Source organism: Manis pentadactyla, chromosome 4 (assembly GCF_030020395.1).
Source record: "Manis pentadactyla isolate mManPen7 chromosome 4, mManPen7.hap1, whole genome shotgun sequence".
NCBI classification, from domain to species: Eukaryota; Metazoa; Chordata; class Mammalia; order Pholidota; family Manidae; genus Manis; species Manis pentadactyla.
Window position 1 is genome coordinate 89,301,711 of NC_080022.1, and position 7,175 is coordinate 89,308,885.

The window sequence follows — 7,175 nt, forward strand, 5'->3', positions numbered from 1 at the left end:
ACACCAAGACACATAATAATTAAAATGGCAAAGATCAAGGACAAGGAAAGAGTGTTAAAGGCAGCTAGAGAGAAAAAGGTCACCTATAAAGGGAAACCCATCAGGCTAACGTCAGATTTCTCAACAGAAACCCTACAGGCCAGAAGAGAATGGCATGATATATTTAATACAATGAAACAGAAGGGCCTTGAACCAAGGATACTGTATCCAGAACGACTATCATTCAAATATGACGGTGGGATTAAACAATTCCTAGATAAACAAAAGCTGAGGGAATTTGCTTTCCACAAACCACCTCTACAGAACATCTTACAGGGACTGCTCTAGATGGGAGCACTCCTAGAAGGAGCACAGCACAAAACACCCAACATATGAAGAATTGAGGAGGAGGAACAAGAAGGGAGAGAAGAAAAGAATCTCCAGACAGTGTATATAAGAGCTCAATAAGTGAGCTAAGTTAGGCAGTAAGATACTAAAGAGGCTAACCTTGAACCTTTGGTAACCACGAATTTAAAGCCTGCAATGGCAATAAGTACATATCTTTCAATAGTCACCCTAAATGTTAACGGGTTGAATGCACCAATCAAAAGACACAGAGTAACAGAATGGATAAAAAAGCAAGACCAATCTATATGCTGCTTACAAGAAACTCACCTCAAACCCAAAGACATGTACAGACTAAAAGTCAAGGGATGGAAAAACATATTTCAAGCAAACAACAGTGAGAAGAAAGCAGGGGTTGCAGTACTAATATCAGACAAAATAGACTTCAAAACAAAGAAAGTAACAAGAGATAAAGAAGGACACTACATAATGATAAAGGGCTCAGTCAAACAAGAGGATATAACCATTCTAAATATGTATGCACCCAACACAGGAGCACCAGCATATGTGAAACAAATACTAACAGAACTAAAGGGGGATATAGACTGCAATGCATTCATTCTAGGAGACTTCAACACACCACTCACCCCAAAGGATAGATCCACTGGGCAGAAAATAAGTAAGGACACGGAAGCACTGAACAACACAGTAGAGCAGATGGACCTAATAGACATCTATAGAACTCTACATCCAAAAGCAGCAGGATATACATTCTTCTCAAGTGCACATGGAACATTCTCCAGAATAGACCGCATACTAGGCCACAAAAAGAACCTCAGAAAATTCCAAAAGATTGAAATCCTACCAACCAACTTTTCAGACAACAAAGGCATAAAACTAGAAATAAACTGTACAAAGAAAGCAAAGAGGCTCACAAACACATGGAGGCTTAACAACACGCTCCTAAATAATCAATGGATCAATGACCAAATCAAAATGGAGATCCAGCAATATATGGAAACAAATGACAACAACAACACTAAGCCCCAACTTCTGTGGGACACAGCAAAAGCAGTCTTAAGAGGAAAGTATATAGCAATCCAAGCATATTTAAGAAAGGAACAGCAATCCCAAATGAATGGTCTAATGTCACAATTATCGAAATTGGAAAAAGAAGAACAGATGAGGCCTAAGGTCAGCAGAAGGAGGGACATAATAAAGATCAGAGAAGAAATAAATAAAATTGAGAAGAATAAAACAATAGCAAAAATCAATGAAACCAAGAGCTGGTTCTTCGAGAAAATAAACAAAATCGATAAGCCTCTAGCCAGACTTATTAAGAAGAAAAGAGAGTCAACACAAATCAACAGTATCAGAAACGAGAAAGGAAAAATCACGACGGACCCCACAGAAATGCAAAGAATTATTGGAGAATACTATGAAAACCTATATGCTAACAAGCTGGGAAACCTAGGAGAAATGGACAACTTCCTAGAAAAATATAACCTTCCAAGATTGACCCAGGAAGAAACAGAAAATCTAAACAGACCAATTACCAGCAACGAAATTGAAGCGGTAATCAAAAAACTACCAAAGAACAAAACCCCCGGGCCAGATGGATTTACCTCGGAATTTTATCAGACATACAGGGAAGACATAATACCCATTCTCCTTAAAGTTTTCCAAAAAATAGAGGAGGAGGGGATACTCCCAAACTCATTCTATGAAGCTAACATCACCCTAATACCAAAACCAGGCAAAGACCCCACCAAAAAAGAAAACTACAGACCAATATCCCTGATGAACGTAGATGCAAAAATACTCAACAAAATATTAGCAAACCGAATTCAAAAATACATCAAAAGGATCATACACCATGACCAAGTGGGATTCATCCCAGGGATGCAAGGATGGTACAACATTCAAAAGTCCATCAACATCATCCACCACATCAACAAAAAGAAAGACAAAAACCACATGATCATCTCCATAGATGCTGAAAAAGCATTTGACAAAGTTCAACATCCATTCATGTTAAAAACTCTCAGCAAAATGGGAATAGAGGGCAAGTACCTCAACATAATAAAGGCCATCTATGATAAACCCACAGCAAACATTATATTGAACAGCGAGAAGCTGAAAGCATTTCCACTGAGATCGGGAACTAGACAGGGATGCCCACTCTCTCCACTGTTATTTAACATAGTACTGGAGGTGCTAGCCACGGCAATCAGACAAAATAAAGAAATACAAGGAATCCAGATTGGTAAAGAAGAAGTTAAACTGTCACTATTTGCAGATGACATGATACTGTACATAAAAAACCCTAAAGACTCCACCCCAAAACTACTAGAACTGATATCGGAATACAGCAAAGTTGCAGGATACAAAATCAACACACAGAAATCTGTGGCTTTCCTATATACTAACAATGAACCAACAGAAAGAGAAATCAGGAAAACAACTCCATTCACAATTGCATCCAAAAAAATAAAATACCTAGGAATAAACCTAACCAAAGAAGTGAAAGACTTATACTCTGAAAACTACAAGTCACTCTTAAGAGAAATTAAAGGGGACACTAACAGATGGAAACTCATCCCATGCTCATGGCTAGGAAGAATTAATATCGTTAAAATGGCCATCCTGCCCAAAGCAATATACAGATTTGATGCAATCCCTATGAAACTACCAGCAACATTCTTCAATGAACTGGAACAAATAATTCAAAAATTCATATGGAAACACCAAAGACCCCGAATAGCCAAAGCAATCCTGAGAAAGAAGAATAAAGTAGGGGGGATCTCACTCCCCAACTTCAAGCTCTACTATAAAGCCATAGTAATCAAGACAATTTGGTACTGGCACAAGAGCAGAGCCACAGACCAATGGAACAGACTAGAGAATCCAGACATTAACCCAGACATATATGGTCAATTAATATTTGATAAAGGAGCCATGGACATACAATGGCGAAATGACAGTCTCTTCAACAGGTGGTGCTGGCAAAACTGGACAGCTACATGTAGGAGAATGAAACTGGACCATTGTCTAACCCCATATACAAAAGTAAACTCAAAATGGATCAAAGACCTGAATGTAAGCCATGAAACCATTAAACTATTGGAAGAAAACAGGCAAAAACCTCTTAGACATAAACATGAGTGACCTCTTCTTGAACATAACTCCCCGGGCAAGGAAAACAACAGCAAAAATGAGTAAGTGGGACTATATTAAACTGAAAAGCTTCTGTACAGCAAAAGACACCATCAATAGAACAAGAAGGATCCCTACAGTATGGGAGAATATATTTGAAAATGACACATCCAATAAAGGCTTGACGTCCAGAATATATAAGGAGCTCACACGCCTCAACAAACAAAAAACAAATAACCCAATTAAAAAATGGGCAGAGGAACTGAACAGACAGTTCTCCAAAAAAGAAATACAGATGGCCAACAGGCACATGAAAAAATGCTCCACATCGCTAATTATCAGATAAATGCAAATTAAAACTACAATGAGGTATCACCTCACACCAGTAAGGATGGCTGCCATCCAAAAGACAAACAACAACAAATGTTGGCGAGGCTGTGGAGAAAGGGGAACCCTCCTACACTGCTGGTGGGAATGTAAGTTAGTTCAACCATTGTGGAAAGCAGTATGGAGGTACATCAAAATGCTCAAAACAGACTTACCATTTGACCCAGGAATTCCACTCCTAGGAATTTACCCTAAGAACGCAGCAATCAAGTTTGAGAAAGACAGATGCACCCCTATTTTTATTGCAGCACTATTTACAATAGCCAAGATTTGGAAGCAACCTAAATGTCCATCCATAGATGAATGGATAAAGAAGAGTTGGTACATATACACAATGGAATACTACTCAGCCATAAGAAAAGGGAAAATCCAATCATTTGCAGCAACATGGATGGAGCTGGAGGGTATTATGCTCAGTGAAACAAGCCAAGCGGAGAAAGAGAAATACCAAATGATTTCACTTATCTGTGGAATATAAGAACAAAGGAAAAACTGAAGGAACAAAACAGCAGCAGAATCACAGAACTCAAGAATGGACTAACAGGTACCAAAGGGAAAGGGACTGGGGAGGATGGGTGGGTAGGGAGGGATAAGGGGGGGAGAAGTAGGGGGGTATTAAGATTAACATGCATGGGGGGGTAGGAGAAAAGGGAGGGCTGTACAACACAGAGAAGGCAAGAAGTGATTCTACAACATTTTGCTATGCTGATGGACAGTGACTGCAAAGGGGTTTATAGGGGAGACCTGGTATAGGGGAGAGCCTAGTAAACATAATATTCGTCATGTAAGTGTAGATTAGTGATACCAAAAACAAAGCAAAAAAAAAAAAAAAAGGGCAGTTCCTGTGTGGTAACCTCCAACGAGTTCTACACAAGGGTATAAAGGGCATATAAAAGTGTAGGCAAAGGGTCTGTTTGTGTTTATACAGAGGATCAAAGCCTAATTTGGCTACCCCGAAAATGAACTAAGATACGATATGAAAAAGAACTTCCAACATCTGCACTCTCTGGAAGACTCATGCCAGAAGTTGATCATCAAAAAACCCCAACAAAGATCCACGCACTGCTACAGCTGTAGATGCACTCATCCCACCAGTTCCTGGACTTGCCATGGGAATGAGGAAGGAGATATCTAAGCTGGCCTGTGCATACAGTAAAACAACAAATTTGACTGGATCTATACTGTTGGAACTCAACCAAGAATTTGGAGAAGTGCAAATTGTAGCGCTCCAAAGTCTTACAACTACAGACTATTTACTGTTAAAAGAACATATGGCATGTGAACAGTCCCCAGGAATGGGTTGTTTTAATTTGTCTGATTTCTCTCAGACTGTTCAAGTTCTGTTGGACAATATCCACCATATCATAGATAAGTTTTCACAAATGCCTAAGGTGCCTAACTGGTTTTCTTGGTTTCACTGGAGATGGCTGGTAATTACAGATATGCCTTGGTTATGTAACTATACTCCTATTATGTTAATGTGTGTGCGCAATTTAAGTAGTAGCTTAAAACCTATATATGCTGAAGTTACTCTACAAGAAGATATGTCAAAGAAATAATCAATCTTCCCATGTTTTCTTCCGCCTGCTACTTCTATAGCTTTTCTTCTTCCTTCCTAACTACAACCCTTAAATAGAATTCGTGCCTCATATCAAATTTACCGAGTATCATAATTCTTCCAAGTGGTAAAGATACCTCAAGACAAATGCTGGGCATAGAAGCCACAGGGCATAAATATGCAAAGAAGTAAAAAGCTAACCTTTTCAAACAATAAGGCTTCCCTCTCACTTACCAACTTCACATTTCCCTGTATGGCCCCGGAAGATGACTGGTTAGCCAGAGACGGGTAAGATTCCTCAAGGGAGGAACAACCTAAGACAGGCACAGTCTCAGGGGGGCCATCAGGTGAGAAATTGGGGATCAACAGAGGTGAGGCTTAGAACCTCACCCCCCCTGTTCAGAGAGAAATCTTCTGCATACGTCTATGTTTTATTGCCCTTGTCTAGCTTGGATTAACACATAGTCTACAGGCACACACCTGATCATGTACATTTGCTCTCTTACATCACTAAACTATGTTTTCTACCTTTATCTTGTATCTACCTACCACTTCAGCATTTTATTAAAAATAATAATAATAAAGAGAGAAATGTGGTATCCACATATAAATCAAGTATAAAAACCAAATGAGTATTCTTATTTGAACTGACTGTTTAGAGTTCATAATGCATGAGCAAAACCGAAAGTTTCTGTGATGACTGCCCTTGTACTGTTCACTATGTAACTTATTCATTATGTAAGAATTTGTTCTACATGTAAGAACTTGTTTGTTATGCCTCAGAAGATTGGAGACTGACGAAAATTATGCTTGGGGTGGATTAATGATTGTGCATTGAGCACTGACTCCCCTATACAGAATTTTATTGTCGTTAACAACCATTTGATCAATAAATATGAGAGATGCCCTCACAAAAAAAAAAAAAAAGGACAGACTTCCAATGGTAAAATAAATAAGTAACCGGGATGTAATGTATAGCATAAGTAATATAGTCACGATATTGTAACAGCTTGGTAGGGTGATAGCTGGATCCTAGAATTATGTATATAAATGTTCTACCACTGTGTTGTACACTTGAAACTAATGTAATGTAATACTGTGCGTCAACTACCCTTCAATAAAAAATAATTATTTAAAAAAAAAAAAAAAAGCATAAGAAAAGTTAAATAGAAATCACAAAGTATTTCAGATCAAGTTAGGACCAAATCAAACACTTCCATATGACATTTTTAGCTGAGGTCTTCTTCAATTATTTTTCTTACAGGAAAAGCACTGTGCAAATGAAGATAAAGAATTATACCTGTCCATGTCCATTAGTATGTAAGCATCATGAGATCAAGGTATTTTTGTTACTTACGGGTATATCCTCAGCACCAGACACAGTGTTGGTCATCTAGTAAATTATCAATAGATATGAATTAAATAAGTGAATAAATGAAAGAGTGACTTCATCATTATTTTTTTGTCTTTGAGTTCAACTTCAGATAATTCTGTCTACAGACTCATCTCCAACAAAATCCAGATCATGTCTGGAAGCATTTTAGAAACTCCACCTTATCAGTGAGTAAGGTCTAGAATGAATCTTGTGGCCTTATCTAGGTGCACCATGAATTCATGATTTGCTCTTAAGCCAGCCAAATAGCATGTTTCTACTTTAACTTCCACAGCTTTAAGTCAGTGTATATGAATAGACATCTTCTAGGATCAGAGATCTGTCCTATTGGATAAAGCTATGATGTCTAGTCTGCTC